This window comes from Urocitellus parryii, chromosome 9 (genome assembly GCF_045843805.1).
Source record: "Urocitellus parryii isolate mUroPar1 chromosome 9, mUroPar1.hap1, whole genome shotgun sequence".
Classification (NCBI taxonomy): domain Eukaryota; kingdom Metazoa; phylum Chordata; class Mammalia; order Rodentia; family Sciuridae; genus Urocitellus; species Urocitellus parryii.
The window spans coordinates 39,222,860-39,241,459 of NC_135539.1; the positions used below are offsets into that span (position 1 = coordinate 39,222,860).

At 36.5% G+C, this 18,600-nt stretch overlaps 1 pseudogene; it reads left to right on the forward strand.

Moving 5' to 3' along the window:
• Nucleotides 1–309: 309 nt before the first annotated feature.
• LOC144256973 (Y-box-binding protein 3 pseudogene) lies at nt 310–17,890 on the forward strand (annotated as a pseudogene).
• Nucleotides 17,891–18,600: the final 710 nt, after the last annotated feature.

Below are 18,600 nucleotides of genomic sequence, written 5' to 3' on the forward strand. Positions count from 1 at the left end.
GAGTTTCAGTCCAGAGCTCCCAGAAGGATTATTCCACAAACTTATTCCAGATTGATTGTTAGAATGGGAACCTGCTTTTCATGTGACTGAGAAAGAAAGAAAAATGAGTCAAAGAAAAAAGAAAAAGAGGAGGGAGACTCAACATGGTAGCAGGCGGGGAGGCAGTGCTTTCAGTATCTCCTCAGCCACGCAAACAGAGACACATCAGAACGTTTGGATTCTACCTGCTGAGAAACTCTCAGCAAAATTCCGCTGAAGTGAGACCTAGGTGGGGAATTTGGGATTATTGGAGGTGACAACTTGACCCGGATGGGTGAATCTCGGCCACCCTGCATGGAGGTCCGGGCCACCGCCACCTGGCGACCAGCGCAGAAAGAGGCGTTTCAGCACTGCCGGATACCGTGTGCAGTGTAGAGACCCTTTGAAGTGGTTGCTAACCAAGCCTTCATGAAACAGCGGACCAGAACTGAAACCGAGTCTGGGACAGACCAGAGAGAGGCCAGACCCACCCCTCCCATTGGACACTCCGGCAAGGAGTATGGGGCCCGCCATAGCAGGGAGCTGACATCACCAGAGTTCAGCGGATGGGATCCCTTCCCAGTCAAATCTCTTTAACAGGTGTGTGACTCCCATCCCCACCAGATTCATACAGCTGGGAAACCTCAAAAATCTTGCCCCAGAGCTCCGTGGGCATGACTGTAGGGGCTGAGGGAAGCAGAGGGGACTCCCGACCCTCAACTCCCCCTACCACCAGCCGCAACACCCAATGCCTTAGCTGCCAGTTCCTGGGGGCGTGTCCACCGAAGGGGTCCAGACAAATTAAACTGACAGTTCCCAGATCACCAGCTCCACAATCTTGGGGTCTGGATGAATGACAAACAGAGAGAGTGCTCAGTCATTTGGGAAATAGGGCACTCAGGGGGGCTCCAAGTGTAACTAGATCTGTGGAGATCACCTCCGGTGAGTGGGGCCTGACTGGCTGGCAGGAGGAAGGTGGGGAGGGGCTGGAGAAGATAAAAGGCTCTGGACTAACAGGATTGGAGAGACGCCCAGTAGGGGAAGAGGAGCCGGCTTACAGGGATTGCTGCTGGCACATAGAGGGCAGAAGTTTGGCTCGAAGGGCACAGCTCCACCTACTGGAAGAGAAGAAAATAGAACTCTAAGACTTCATTTATCATTTTTTTTTCTTTTCCCTTTTCAATTTTTATTGTTCTCTCCATTCAGCTTTATTCTATCTATTTTTCTCTCCCTCTTTCTCTTTAAAGACTCATTCCTTCCCCTTCCCCCTAACTTTCATCCCAAGCATTATGACATTCATTATGTGCAATTTTCTAAATGCAAATAGGTGAATGTTCCAAGGCTGTCTATAGGGCTCCTAAGTACCTAACTATTACCAAATACTCTGATCCATTCGCCTGTTAATATCCCCCTTCAGTAGAGCAATCTTCCAAAGTAGCCAGGATATACTAACCTTCATACCATCATAGCACCCAACTTAAACATAAAGTCCTAAGACCATATAACAGATCACTATATGCCTACAGAATCCACAAGCCTTTTATGAATCAAATGAATCAGCTTTAAATTACAAGAAAGCCTAACATCTATAGGCATAGTCTCCCACCACAAAGGAGAGACCACAGAGATATACAAAACCAAAACAAATTTATAGGAGAAAACAGAAACACAGTAGTTAAACAGAGTTGGAGAGTAATGTGAACACCATGAAAAAACAGGGGAAAAAAGGATTACAAACAATGCAGTACAACTTAATTTACAGGAGAACCTAGAGGCATCAGAAAAATGGACAGAGAAAGAACTCAAGGCATACCTGACTCAGATGGAATGGAATCTTAAAGAAGTAATTAGACAGCAAGTCCAAACAATGAAAGAACTTTGAAAATGAATTTCAAAAGCAGATTCAAGAAGCAAAAAATGAACTCTACCAGGAGATAGATTTTTAAAAAAATCAAACGGTAATCCTAGAAATGCAGGAAACCATAAACTAAATCAAAAACTCAAATGAGAATATTACAAATAGACTAGATCAAATAGAAGTCAGAACATCAGATAATGAAGACAAAGTTTATCAACTCAAAAAGAGTATAGTCAATGCAGAAAGGCTGGTAAGAAACCACAAGCAAAACATCCAAGAGATATGGGATGTCATAAAAAAACAAATTTAAGAGTCATTGGGAAAGAGGAAGGTATAGAAATCCAAACCAAAGGAATGAGCAATCTGTCGAATGAAATAATTTTAGAAAACCTTCCAGACATGAAAGATGGAATGGATTGCCATTCATTGCCAAATCCTGGAAGCCTACAGGACCCCAAACATACAAAAATGTAATAGACCAACTCCAAGAAACATTATTATGAGGATATCCAATATACAGAACAAGGAGAGAATATTAAAAGCTATAAGAGAAAGGAGGCAGATTATATTCAGGGGTAAACCAATTAGGTTAACAGCTGATTTTTCATCACAGACGTTGAAAGTGAGAAGATCCTGGAACAACATAGTTCAAATGCTGAAAAATGGATTCCAACCAAGAATATTGTATCCAGCAAAACTAAGCTTCAGGTTTGACAATGAAATTAAAATATTTCATGATAAACAAAAGTTAAAAGAATTTGCAGCCAGAAAACCAGCACTGCAAAGCATTTTGAGCAAAACACTACAAGAAGAGGAAATGAAAAACAGCACCCAAAACCAACAGTGGGAGGTAACTCAGTTAAGGGGGGGGGGAAATAACCAAAGAGGAAAAACAAGCCAAATAAAAAAATAAATAAATAAACATGACTGGAAGTACAAGCAATATATCAATAGTAACCCTAAACGTTAATGGCTTAAACTCACCAATCAAGCGACATAGGCTAGTAACTTGGATTAAAAAAACAGACCCAACAATATACTGCCTTCAGGAGACTCATATGATAGGAAAAGACATACACAGGCTGAAGGTGAAAGGTTGGGAAAAATCATACCACTCACATGGTCCTCGGAAGCAAGCAGGAGTGGCCATACTCATATTGAATAAAATCAACTTCAAACCTAAGATAATCAAAAGGGATAAAGAAGGACACTATATACTGTTAAAAAGAACCATTCACCAACAAGACATAACAATTATCAATATGTATGCACCAAATAATGGTGTTGCAACGTTCCTAAAACAAACTCTCCTCAAGTTCAAGAATCAAATAGACCACAACACAATAGTTATGGGTGACTTCAACACACCGCTCTTACCATTGGACAGATCCTCCAAACAAAAGTTGAATAAAGAAACTATAGAACTCAATTACATAATCAATAACCTAGACTTAACCGACATATATAGAATATATCAACCATCATCAAGTGGATATACGTTCTTCTCAGCAGCACATGGATCCTTCTCAAAAATAGACCATATATTATGTCATAGGGCAACCCTTAGTAAATATAAAGGTGTGAGGATAATACCATGCATCTTATCTGATCATAATGGAATGAAACTGGAAATCAATAATAAAAGAAGGAAGAAAAAACCTGCATCACCTGGAAAATGAACAATATGTTACTGAATGAACAAAGGGTTACAGAAGACATAAAGTAGGAAATCAAAAAATTATTAGAGATAAATGAAAATACAGACACAACATATCGGAATCTATGGGACACAATGAAAGCAGTTTTAAGAGGGAAATTCATTGCCTGGAGTTCATTCCTCAAAAAAAGAAAAAAAACCAACAAATAAATGAGCTCACACTTCATCTCAAAACCCTAGAAAAGGAAGAGCAAAACAACAGCAAATGTAGCAGAAGGCAAGAAATAATTAAAATCAGAGTGTAAATCAATGAAACTGAAACAAAGGAAACCATTGAAAAAATTGATAAAACTAAAAGTTGGTTCTTCGAAAAAATAAATAAGATTGACAGACCCTTAGCCATGCTAACGAAGAGAAGAAGAGAGAGAACTCAAATTACTAACATACGGGATGAAAAAGGCAATATCACAACAGACACTACAGAAATACAGAAGATAATTAGAAATTATTTTGAAACCCTGTATTCCAATAAAATAGAAGATAGTGAAGATATCAATAAATTTCTTAAGTCATATGATTTACCCAGATTGAGGCAGGAAGATACACAATTTAAACATACCAATAACAAAGGAGGAAATTTTAGAAGCCATCAAAAGACTACCAACCAAGAAAAGCCCTGTACCAGATGGGTATACAGCGGAGTTCTACAAAACCTTCAAAGAAGAATTAATACCAATATTTTTCAAGCTATTTCAAGAAATAGAAAAAGAAGGAGGTCTTCCAAATTCATTCTGTGAGGCCAACATCACTCTGATCCCAAAACCAGACAAAGATACTTCAAAGAAAGAAAACTACAGACCAATATCTCTAATGAACTTGGATGCAAAAATTCTCAATAAAATTCTGGTGAATCGAATACAAAAACATATCAGAAAACTTGTGCACCATGACCAAGTAGGATTCATCCCTGGGATGCAAGGATGGTTCAATATACGGAAATCAATAAATGCTATTCACCACATCAATAGACTTAAAGACAAGAACCATATGATCATCTCGATAGATGCAGAAAAAGCATTTGACAAAGTACAGCATCCCTTTATGTTCAAAACACTAGAAAAACTAGGGATAACAGGTACTTACCTCAACATTGTAAAAGCTATATATGCTAAACCTCAGGCTAGCATCATCCTAAATGGAGAAAAATTGAAGGCATTCCCTCTAAAATCTGGAACAAGACAGGGGTGCCCTCTATCACCACTTCTATTCAATTTAGTTAGCCAGAACAATTAGACAGACAAAAGAAATTAAAGGCATAAAAATAGGAAAAGAAGAACTTAAATTATCACTATTTGCGGATGACATTATTATATACCTAGCAGACCCAAAAGGGTCTACAAAGAAACTACTAGAGCTAATAAATGAATTCAGCAAAGTGGCAGGTTATAAAATCAACATGCATAAATCAAAGGCATTCCTGTATATAATCGACAAATATTCTGAAATGGAAATGAGGACAACCACCCCATTCACAATATCCTCAAAAAAAAAAAAATACTTGAGAATCAACCTAACAAAAGAGGTGAAAGATTTATACAATGAAAACTACAGAACCCTAAAGAGAGAAATAGAAGAAGACCTTAGAAGATGGAAAAATATACCCTGTTCATGGATAGGCAGAACTAAAATCATCAAAATGGTGATTTTTCCCAAAAGTTCTCTATAGGTTTAATGCAATGTCAATCAAAATCCCAAGGGCATTTCTTGTAGAAATAGATAAAGCAATCATGAAATTCATATGGAAAATTAAAGACCCAGAATAGCAAAAGCAATTCTAAGCAGGAAGTGTGAATCAGGCAGTATAGCAATACCAGATTTCAAACTATATTACAGAGCAATAGTGACAAAAACAGCATGGTACTGGTACCACAGGCAGGTGGACCAATGGTACAGAATTGAGGACATAGAGACCAATCCACAAAATTACAACTATCTTATTTTTGACAAAGGGGCTAAAAGCATGCAATGGAGGAAGAATAGCATCTTCAACAAATGGTGCTGGGAAAACTGGAAATCCATATGCAACAAAATGAATCTGAATCCCTTTCTCTCGCCATGCACAAAAGTTAACTCACAATGGATCAAGGAGGTTGATATCAAAACAGAGACTTGGCATCTGATAGAAGAAAAAGTTGGCTCCGATCTACATATTGTGGGGTCGGGCTCCAAATTCCTTAATAGGACCCCCATAGCACAAGAGTTAAAAACAAGAATCAACTAATGGGACTCACTCAAACTAAAAAGTTTTTTTCTCAGCAAGAGAAACAATAAGAGAGGTAAATAGGGATCCTACATCCTGGGAACAAATTTTTACTCCTCACACTTCAGATAGAGCCCTCTCAGAGGAGGACATAGAAACAATCAACAAGTACATGAAAAAATGCTCACCATCTCTAGCAGTCAGAGAAATGCAAATCAAAACCACCCTAAGATACCATCTCACTCCAGTAAGATTGGCAGCCATTATTAAGTCAAACAACAACAAGTGCTGGCGAGGTTGTGGGGGAAAGTGTACACTTGTACATTGCTGGTGGGACTACAAATTGGTGCAGCCAATTTGGAAAGCAGTATGGAGATTCCTGGGAAAGCTGGGAATGGAACCACCATTTGACTCAGCTATTCCCCTTCTTGGACTATTCCCTAAAGACCTTAAAAGAGCGTACTATAGGGATACTGCTACATTGAAGTTCATAGCAGCACAATTCACAATAGCGAGACTGTGGAACCAACCTAGATGCTTCTCAATAGATGAATGGATAAAAAATGTGGCATTTATACACAGTGGAGTATTACTCAGCACTAAAAAATGACAAAATCATGGCCTTTGCAGGGAAATGGATGGCATTAGAGCAAATTATGCTAAGTGAGTTAGCCAATCCCTAAAAATCAAATGCCAAATGTCTTCTTTGATATAAGGAGAGCAACTAAGAACAGAGCAGGGAGGAAGAGCATGAGAAGAAGATTAACATTAAGCAGGAATGAGAGGTGGGAGGGAAGGAGAGAGAAGGGGAATTGCATGAAAATGGAAGGCGATCATCATTGTTATACAAAATTACATATAAGAGGAAGTGAGGGGAAAGGGGAAAAACAAGGGAGAGAAATGAATTACAGTTGATGGGGTAGAGAGAGAAGATGGGAGGGGAAGGAAGGGGAGGGGCGATAGTAGAGGATAGGAAAGGCAGCAGAATACAACAGACACTAGTATGGCAGTATGTAAAACCATGGATGTGTAACTGATGTGATTCTGCAATCTGTATATGGGGAAAAAATGGGAGTTCATAACCCACTTGAATCAAATAATGAAATATGATATGTCAAGAGCTATGTAATGTTTTGAAGAACAAATAATAAAAATTTAAAGCAAAACAAAACAAAACAAAAAAATAGGATATAAAGTTGGAAAACAAAAAAATGAGTGGAAATCTCTGGTCAGCCAAGAGCATGATTCTTTTTCCATGGAGCCTGGTCCCAACTCTCAATACCTGCAGCAGGAGGTTTGATATGCTCATGAGAAGTGCAGATATGCTCATGAGACACTCTGGTTTATTGCACTGTGCTTTCATATCCTTTCTTCTCAAATTGTGTGTTTGTCTGATTTTGCAGCCTATAGTTCTTTCTCTTTTTTTTGCAAACAAATTTTAATATAAGATACAAAAAAACAAATACTGATTCACAGCATTTACAAAAATTATTCAAATAACGTAATATTTTTACAAAAAGAATTTCAACAAAAATATATATCAAATTATAGCAATCTTGTAGACCATATATCAGATGTTAAAGCTAATCCTCCAGTTTGGAAGCATCACTTGGCATACATATATGACATCATCTTTATATGGACAAGTTAAAAGTTACCAAAAGTTTTGCAAAGTGGGTAAGCAAGTCATCCCCAATGGATTCTAACTATGTACAAAAGACCAATTATTAAATTACAGACCCAGTTCAAGATATTTTCTAAATACAAATATTAATGTCTATGAGATAACTAAAGGCAATAATGAAAAGTATGTTGTAGCTAGTTAAATTTACATATAATGTTTAAGCTTCTGTGTTGTTTTTTCCCTTTCAAGATCAGCTAGAATTTTCCACTTAGTTTTTCCCCAAATCTTTTTAACTCTACTTGCATCACATCCTGAAAACAAATGGTGTTACAGAGAACAGTTTGTAGGTGAAGCATGTTATAAAGAAAACTTTGCTAGCAGTTTAACCTAGAAGTTGTGTCCAACATCCCTGGCCTGTGAACTATTGAAAGGACATTTATGCACACTTTCTGTTTTTTATTAAATTATTTATTTATTGTAATTTGTTATACAGGATGGCAGAATGTAATTCATTTCATATTACACATATTACACAAAATATTTTCACACCACTTATGTCTTCATACATGTTCTAAGGGTAATGATATCTAACTCATTACACCATCATTCCTATCCCTTTGTCTCCTCTCTTCCCCTCCCTCCCTTTTGCCCTATCTAAAATTCTTCCATTCTTCCCATGTTCACTTCCCATCACCATTATGCGTCAGTATCCTCATATCAAAGAAAACATTCAGCCTTTGGTTTTTTGGGATTTACTTACTTCACTTAGCATTATATTCTCCACTCCATCCATTTACCTGCAAATGCCATGATTTTATTCTCTTTTAATGCTGAGTAATGTTCCATTGTGTATATATACCAAAGTTTCCCTATCCATTCATCTACTGAAGGACATCTGGGTTGGTTCCTCAATTTAGCTATTGTGCTGCTATAAAAATTGATATGGCTGTGTCTCTGTTGCATGCTGTTTTAAAGTCCTTTGGGTGTAAACCGAGGAGGAGTGGAATAGTTGTGTCCATACATAGGAATCACCATACTGTTTTCCAGATTGGCTGCACCAGTTGGCAGTCTTTTTATGAACACTTTGCAATTTCTCTTCTTTTTGCAATTATAACACAGAAATATTCCCCCAGCTCTGGGTAATCAGGCTCTTTTATTCCAACAAGGAAACTAGGTTGATCTGTATTCAGGAATATCAGCAATTTAGGCATGTAGAGATTTCTACTATTGTGAAGCAAATTTTGAATGAAAAACACTTTTGTTATGGGTCTAGGCAACAGCATTATAGAATGTGACATTAGTCATCAACTATATTAAGTATAAAAAGTCTCATCACTTAGAAATGTTGTTGATGGTGATTATGTGTTTTCAACTACAGAATCAGATCTACCATTGGAGAGACAAAAATCAGATTTATTGAAAACAAATCACATGGATAGTATCCCATGAAAACACTGGAAAATTTCTTGTCACCCTCTTCCTAGTTAGCAGGTCAAAGACAATTAATGTTCTCTCTTTAGGACTTTACAAATATTGTTAAAGATGGCTGAAGGGTTGTCATATATTTTAGGTATGATCAAAATTGAAAAGGCTGATAGTGACCCAATGCCATTTCAACTGTCTTTCATGGAGTTAGCAAATTCTGAAACACTCCTTAGTGTTACAACAAATGAAATTCATCAAAGTGTTGTCAACCAGTGAGGTCATCTAAACCAGATATTTCTCTTTTAAAAGAAGTTTAAATTTATTTTAAAACTGGTACATAAAATCATAGAATTAGACATATTTACAGGGCAAAAATGGCCCTCTAAGGAGTCAGACAGGGAGAGGGAGACACATGCTGATTCCCAATGAAATTTACCACACAGGCAGAAGTATTTTTTTCCTTCTTTTTTTTTAACTCCCTCTCCAAGTGAGGACTTAAATCAAAAAGGAAGTTTGGAAAACAGAAAACAAGAATACCTGAGGCTTTGTTCTTTTCACAGCCCAGGTATTTAATAATAAGCCCAAGTTAGACATATAGATTTTCAAGAAGTCAAGGATATTAGTGGTTCTCAAAATCACCTCAGAATCAAAGTAGAATCTACCCAGAACAGATATTCGATCAAGTGATTATTATACTATGTAAAACTGACCGGGTGATAGAGTAATGGTAAAGACTACAATAAAAAAAATCAAAATATGCTAATCAAAACTCCTAACCCTCAAAATAAAGAGCACGTGGGAGTATGATATATGGGTTCCACATTATGTACAACCACAAAATTGGATCCTAATTATAATAAATTATACTCCATATATGTATAATATGTCAAAATACATTCTACTGTCAAGTACATCTAAAGAGAACAAAAAAATTACGAAAAAATCAATGAAAAATGGACGGGGGCAGTCCCACGTCTTGAATTGACCATGACTTACTAGAAACTTGTGATTCTTACTAGAAACTCATGATTCTCTGTGAGGGAGTCCATGGAGGTAGATGACAGCTAGAAGTTAGAACTCAGCTGGGAAATACATTAGGACTGGTTACAAAATCCTAAAGCATTTCTTCATTGCCCATTGGTAAATACTAGCAAACAGAAGCTCTCTGAAAGATTCTTTACTTGAAAGAGTCCTCACTGAAAATTTAACATGAGTGAATGTGTAGTTGTTGAAAATATTTATGATACAATTTTTTTAAAGAACTCTAGATAGTAATTTGCTCTTCTCCATTGAGAAGCCACATGCCTAGAGCTTTTGTAGACTATTGTTCTGTTTTTTACCCCCTAAGTCTCTTATTATTCTAAAAATGATTACTCCTATGCTTTTGCTGAACATTGTTTATCTGGGTTGAAATGCAGCTCTGTCTCAATGTTCTGCTGGTCAATTATTGCTCCAATTCAAATGTGCAGCAGCAAATATAAATTGGCTACTACTCAATCACCATCTTTGGTATCCCCCATAAAAATTAATTTTAATTAGTGGGCTGAATATACTGTATGTGGCCTTGGTTCAATTATAACATATTATACCAGTGGAAAATTTGTGTAACTTTAAGCAATCTCCAAAGGGCATCTGGGGTGAAGAAACAGTTCGCTTCTCTCTATTCTGCTGGTCTTACTGTTATTTCCTTTTACTTTTTAGTAGTGTCTTATGGATATGCATGATGGTGAGATTCACTGTGGTATATTCATATATCTACACAGGAAATTTAAGTCATATGGATTCTGCTGTTCTTCCCTTCTCCCATTCTTCTCCCTCCTCCCCACTCCCCTTCATCTATCTGGACCCACTGATCTATCTTGATGGAGTCTTCCCCTTTCCCTTTCTCTCTTTATCCACCCGACACCCATTTTGAACTAGCTTCTGCAAATCAGAGAAAACATCTGATCTTTGGCTTTCTGAATCTATTTACTAGCAAATAACATAATTTCATTTTTATTTATAGCTGAGTGATACTCCATGTTGTATATATACCACATTTTATTTATCCATTCATCTGTTGAAGGACACCTTGGTTGGTTCCATAGCTTGGCTATTGTGAATTGTGCTGCTATAAACATTAAAGTGGCTGTATCCCTATAGTATGATGATTTTAGATCTTTTGGATATATACCAAGGAGTGGGATAGTGGGGTCATATGGCAGTCCATTCCTACTTTTTTTTTGAGAAATCTCCATATTACTTTCCAGATTGGTTGCAGTAATTTGCAGTCCCCCAACAATGTACCTTTGTTGCCAGCCCTTATTATTAGCCAAATAGATATTTTAGAAGTTCATAATTGGCTCTTGGAGCTGGTCTAACAGACTAACAAAAGAAGTATGCACTCTTTAAAGAAGACATTTTATTACAAATCTTATAAATATAGGCAACCCTCACTTTGCATAGGAAATAATGCAAATTAAAAGGGTAAATCCAGAATATGTTCAGAGATACAAGAATTTCAGTTAATTGTGTTACCATGCAGGTGAAGGCAAATAAATAGATGAAGTAGGCACCAGAAATTATTTTTATACATTGTTTTCATAATGTAATAAAAATATAAAATAAGGCAGAAAAATGTCTTATAAATATGCTATCTAAAGCATTTCCCTGACACTAGTACAATGTGTTTTACTTTAGGGAAATCTTGCAATAATTCAGAATACTCTCAACCAAAACCTGCAAATAGCCTTCTGAATAAATTCAAGTGCCTCTTTATTTCCAAGAAGGGACAAAGGAATTCTGTCTCTTGGTGTAAACAAAATCTTTAGCCATTAAGACTTTCAGGTCCATTTTGGGAACTTGTGCTCTGTTCCATCAGCTACCCATATCAGGTCCTTTTCAAATCTCTGTCTCATTGGTGTCATTTTCACCTACAAGGTAAGTTTATGTTAGTACATTCTCCATTTTCTCATTTTGTAATTGATAAGAAATGTCAAATTATGATTTCCAAAAATGAATATTATTGCCATCCAGAAAACATTATATATTTATATATAATATTTATAATAAAATTATTTCTTTATACATATACACACATTCATGACTTTTTAAAAATTAGAATTAGCAACCTTTGGGAAACAAGGTAGTCCAACTCCTATTACATATAATTACAGTATTACTGTATTATATTACATATAATAGAGATTTTCATTTCAGTGGAATGACACTGAATATAGTTGATAGAGACAAGTTATGAAAAAATTTTGTACAAAAAGATTATTTTGTGTGGTCAGTGGAAAACAAGCATGCAGCATATGTTTAGGGTTATATAATTCTATGGAGACCCCAAGCATTTGAACTATTTTTCAACTCTTAAGCCGAAGATAACTGATAGTAGTATATCTAATTCTTTTTTTTAAGAGAGAGAAATATATATATATATATATATATATATATATATATATATATATATATTAGTTTTTTCGGCAGACATAACATCTTTGTTTGTATGTGGTGCTGAGGATCGAACCCGGGAGTCATGCATGCCAGGCGAGTGCGCTACCGCTTGAGCCACATCCCCAGCCCAGTATATCTAATTCTTGCCTATGAAATTAAATTCTGCCTGTTAGAGAGAAAACTGATGAATTTTCAACCCTGCCCTGGTAGAAAAAAGCCATATTTGTATCTATTTGCAAACTCATTTTAGCATTTCTGATCAACTATTGTAAGTTTTGGTACTTTGAAATATCCTTTGAAACATCTATGACATCTTACTGTTTTTTCATTAATTAGTGATTTAAATAAAATCTTTCATATGTTCAGTTTATATTTACTGGAGTGTTATAATTTTACTTTTAAAAAAGTTATCTTTTAGCAGTCTATAGGATATAATGTTTTGGGCAATGGAAAACAAAGTAAAAAATTTGATGCTCTCTGAAAGTTTTACACCAAATATAATCAAAGTGTATGCTGTATTTTGTTACACTCTCTTTGTTTCTGGTGTCTTTAACAACTGTACAATGTTATACTGATAAAAGATGACTATCAATAGCAACATGTGGTTGAAAATATGCTCTAGAGAAAAAGAAACTAACTAAAGCATGTTCAAATATATGATGTTAAAATTAATGGGGAGAGAGAGAGAGAGAGAGAGAGAGAGAGAGAGAGAGAGAGAGAGAGAGAGAGAAAATATTACTCTCTTGTTTGTGGACAATTCTTTTGTATTTTCTTGTAAGGTAGGAAATATTCAGGAATGTGGGCTATACTCATGCATAGCAATCTCCCTGCATCCTTTCATGATCAAACTGTACTTTGTGACTCCCTTTATTCAGTGTCAATTCTCTAGGAAGTACCTGCCACTCTGGTGTTCTCCCACAACACCCTTCAAATGCATTTAATAGCACTAATTATACTTTATTGTAGATGCAATTCTCAGTTTACTTACAAAGCTGTGATTTCCCATAGGGGAGAAAATAAGTCATTCCTCTCTATGAGTTCCGTTGCTGAATGCAATATATAAACTTTAGATTGTGCCTACAGTATTAGCTAGTGGAATAATGAGTTTCAGATCCTATCAGATTCAGATGTACAGAAAGTATAAAATATTCAAGTATTCCATTTAAATGACAAGAGGGAGAAAAATAACAACAATGACAGAAGCGGCTAAACCTATTTTAAAACTAGTCCACATGGATATGACTTTTCTAGTTGTCATAATTTTAATAGAAATCCTACAAGTACATATATTTTAGAAGCATTTTTTAGAATAGCCTATTATAATAATTACCTTTGAATTTTATTTATTTTCTCTTCATCATTTCCTTGACACATTACACAGACCCAGTTATCAGAGATCTGATGAAAAACTTCCTGGAGTATTTTATTGAAAATCCTTAAACAGATTTTAAAGAACCTCACAAATATTTGAAATCATTATTCTCATCAAAAATATGTGTTGGAGAATTTAGAAGAGATTTTTTGAAAAGTTAAGTCTTCTGTTCTTTGAAGTATATGGAGCTGTATGCTTACTCTCCACTGATTTGTGTACATAGAACATGTGTTTTCATTTTTTTTCCTAAAAAATATCATGGAATAATTTGTCTGCACTTGGATGGAAAAAATCAAGAACATTCTATTTGTATACATTTTAGCAAACTACTGCAAAATGATCTGGCAGTAAACTATCCCAAATCCTCTTTTTCCTTTAATAGGTAGTTCAAGGAAAGGCACCAAGACATCTGTGAGATTCATAATATAGTAACTTTCAAACATTTCTGTAGGTATTTATTTGAGCATGGGAGGCAATGTTTAACATGTCTGGAAAAGAAAAAAGAGGTAAAATAAAATCTATGTTATCCAAGAACATTATGTTCCAATGTCACTGGGGCACAGCTCCATCAAAGCTTTCCCTGTATTTTCCAAAGAAGGGCTTTCAGGGGTGGGGAAGCATTCTAGGTGATGTCTAGGTCCTGGGGAAATGGGGCAACATCTCCTTCCCAATGTTAAATAACATGTCCACAGTGGGTTTTTCTTTCCTGGAGACCCCATTCTATTCAGAACACCGGCAATGAGGGTGTGGTAAAGCCAGATTACGACACAAACAATATATAACCAGGGGTGTTTGCTGTTTGGCCTTTATTTACAAAAAGCTTAAAGTAAACTGAATTTATTACTGGTCCTAGTGAGTTGGGTTTGACTCCCTTCCCCCTCTCTCTGTTGCTGTTGGAATGGTATTAAAATGGTAAAGCTTATGATCTTATGCCCACCTTAGTAAGCTTCAAGCAGAGAGAACTCCATTTAGTATCTGAGTACTGTACCCATTGTTGGCTATCCTCTTGCAAACTCCTGTTTTGCAAGGAGTGAAGACAAGGGAAAACCTGCAATCAGTCAATTTTACTTTGCTAGAAAACCAAATCAATAACATTATGTATGTGCCTTGTGGAAGGCAACATACAATGTGTTACTTATATATCATGTTTATATTACTAATATGGAAGTAATGTTGACTTATTGCTATAGTTAGCTGATTGTGTGGTCATCTCCCCGCTACCCCACCCACTTATGACCTTTGGCAGGGCAGGGGCAGACCTCACCTTCTTTGTGCACATCAATATTAAGCAAGAGTTCAGCCACAGAAGAGGCCATTATTGAACTGTGGGTCATATGATCAAAGATAAACGAGGGACTAGGGAAGGCCAACCAACGATTATTAGATACTCTGATAATTTTAGGAACTTCTTTGTAGTCATGTCACTCTATTTCCATTCTTTTTAAAAAAGAGTGGCTAATAAGAAGGAAGAGGTAGTGGTTCATATTTGTGTTCCCTTATTTTCTGATGTCTTCTAGGATGAAGGGAGCTTGGTACTTTGTTTCAGATATATCCTCACAAAAGTTAAATTTTGGAGGATACTGATATTGAGTTTTCATAATTTCAAAGAAGTTTTGGTTGCAGCACCCAAAGAAGTTTTAGTTGAAGCACCCACTTTAAAAGTCAAATTTAGAAAAAATAAAATGTTATTTAAAAATGGTGGAGTGACATTGGATTCCATTATAAATCTCAGTGCAAAACACATTTATGATTGTCTTGAAGATAAATGTCATTAAATCATAAGCCTATACTTCAAATGTAACAACTCATAACTTAACAATGAACTTTCCCAGAGCTGGAATAAGAAATTATGAAATACAACCACCATTACAGCTGAGAAAGGTGTGAGAGCTGCTCTGAATTACAAGTCATGCTTGCATAGTTTAACTAAAAGTCTCCTTCCATTCAGAACCAGATTCTGGGCCTTCAGAACTCTCTAATTCATTTGAGATGAGAAACCATGGATTAAATAGAAACTTTTCTTCGGAGATCTGAGGCATTAAAGTTATGGGTCTCCAAGAGATTTTGTACAATTCTTATTTGAAGAGGCAAACTTAAATTAAAGCCAACATGGTATAAGTGAAAAATGAAAGGAAAAACATAAGTACCACTGAAAATAGTCTTTAAAACTAGATAATTATCAATGAAAATTTAGAAAAGCTTAAAATTTGGGCAAAATTATCTCCTTTCCTGAAGACACTTTAGATTAGTTAGGAGTAAAAAGGGATAATAAAACTTTGGTTGCATGGAACCCAATTTTAATAAGCTTTTCAATCATTTGGGTCATTTATTATTTTTATTATTATAGACACATAAGATTCCTGCAATATGAAACACAAGTTAGCCCTTCTAGAAAAAAGTACTCTTTGTAATAGCCTCAATCCAAAGAATATTCAACAAGTGTGAACCTCTAAAGAACAGCATGGTAAACAAAATGTAATAAAACATAGGTTTTAACTTCCTAAATTAAGAGATGGGAGAAAAATCCAATTATATGAAGGAAAGGAAAAATTTTATGTTTCATATGTTCCGTTGACAAATATATATCTGGCTAAGAATACCATAGAGTATTGTATTCTAAGATTGAAACACAGTAAAAACTAGATTAGGCTCCCTCCAAACTTCTTGAATAATTTTACTGTATAAATCTACAGCAGGATTTGTTGAAGAACAGATATGACCCATTTACCAATAAACATCTGTTGTTTTCATAAAGTAATAAAATTGGTTCTAGAAGCAGCTAGAAAAGGGATATGCATGTTTTCAGTAATTAGTTTTCTATGCTGCATGCCCTGGGAGGTAAGCTAGGTCCTTATATACCCTTGGGGTAGAGAGAAGATGGGAGGGGAGGGAAGGGGAGGGGAGGGGGGATAGTAGAGGATAGGAAAGACAGCAGAATACAACAGACACTAGTATGGCAGTATGTAAAAACGTGGATGTGTAACTGATGTGATTCTGCAATGTGTATATAGGGTAAAAATAGGAGTTCATAACCCACTTGAATCAAATGTATGAAATATGATATGTCAGAGCTATGTAATGTTTTGAACAACTAATAATAAAAATAAAAAAAATAAAAAAAATAAGAATAGGGACTTAAAAATAAATAAATAAATAAATGTATCGTGTCCAACAACAACTAAAATAATAATAATAATAATAATAATAATAATAATAATAATAAAAAGAGCCTGGTGGATAGTAGTGTGCTTCACGCCACGACACCCGGGCCTTCAGCCATCTTTGCAGGAAATCCCTATGAGGACGCAGTCCCTGCTGTCACCAGCACCGTGGCCCCCACCTCTTCCACCACCACGTCTTCAGCCACTACTGGCCGTGTAGATGCTGAAAAAAAAATTCTTTCCTGAAAAGTCCTTGGTACTGTCAAATGGTTCAATGTCACAAATGGATATGGATTTATAAATCGAAATGACACCAAAGAAGATGTATTTGTCCATCAGACTGCAATCAAGAAGAATAACCCACGGAAATACTTGCATAGTGTAGGAGATGGAGGAACTGTAGCGTTTGATGTGGTTGAAGGAGAAATGGGCTCCGAGGCATCCATGTGACTGGCCCATGGAAGGGAATTGTTGTGCTACTTATCTGCACCTTTACAGATGAGGCTACTATGGCCAATACCTTGGACCTCCCCATAATTATGCTGGGGAGGAGGAGGAAGAGGAAGTAAGAGGCATCAGTGAAGGATTTGACCTTCTTTCCAGGATGCGTAGTTCTCTGAAGCCAGGAGTCAGCTGCGGCGCCCAGAGTACTGCCATCAGTACGGGAGACCCCAGTAGTTCCTGACTTACCACATGGGACAGAATTTTGACTGTCACTTGTGGATCTTTCCTCATCCCCAAAGAATGCAGACTGGTGAGACTGGAGGGATGAAGAATGGAGTCTTCTAGGGAACACAGCTTCAGGGACCAGCTCATAGAAATCCAAGTTTTCGCCCAAGGTACCTTAGGGGGCCTTCTTGCCCACCACTCGCGCCAGCTGTTGGAGAGGGTGAAGATGAAAACCAACAAGCATCCAATGCTCCAAACCAACTACCTGCTCGCTGTGGATACCGGTGTCCCTATAACTATAGGCATTGCCCTCCAAATGCTCCTTCACAAGATGGGAAAGAGACCAAGGCAAGTGAGACACCAAATGAGAGCCTTGTTCTGGCCACTGAGCAGAGTAGCGGTGACTGACATCCGGCTCCCCAGGCACCTTTACTACCAGCAGGGTGACCTACAGAATTAATGACCATTCAAAAGTAAAACAAAAGGCACACCCACAACTTTACCAACACCAAAGAAACATCTAAACAATAAAAGAGTAATCAAGATTTGGACATCAGAATATATACTGTAATTCTTCAAGAAACAATTGCAAAATGAAAATGTCAGAATATTTTCTCAGCATTTCCAGCAAGCTGAAATTCTGGAAATGCTTGCACAGAATACTAGAGAGCAACCTCCTCAGTTTCAGCAACCACTAAGTTTATATATATGTTTTTCCTGTGTCTGTCTGTTCTCTCTCTCTCTCTCTCTCTCTCTCTCTCTCTCTCTCTCTCTCTCTCTCTCCCTCCTTTGGTAATATAAATTGAAAGAAGAAATATGAACACCACATAGGGAGAACCCTAACCAAAGAAATCTAAAATATATAGTAAAAGCATTTGTTCCCCGCTTTTTTGTTCATTTTAGGTGCTGCTGGTAAACTTCTAAGTATCATGATTTAAAAGGAAATTTCTGGCTGGGGTTGTGGCTAAGTGGTAGAACTCTCACCTAGCACTCGGGCAGGCCCTGGGTTTGATCCTCAGCACCACATAAAAAAATAAGCAAGTAAAATAAAGCTATTGTGTTCAACTACAATTAAAAATAATAATACATATTAAAAAATAAAAAGGAAATTTTATACC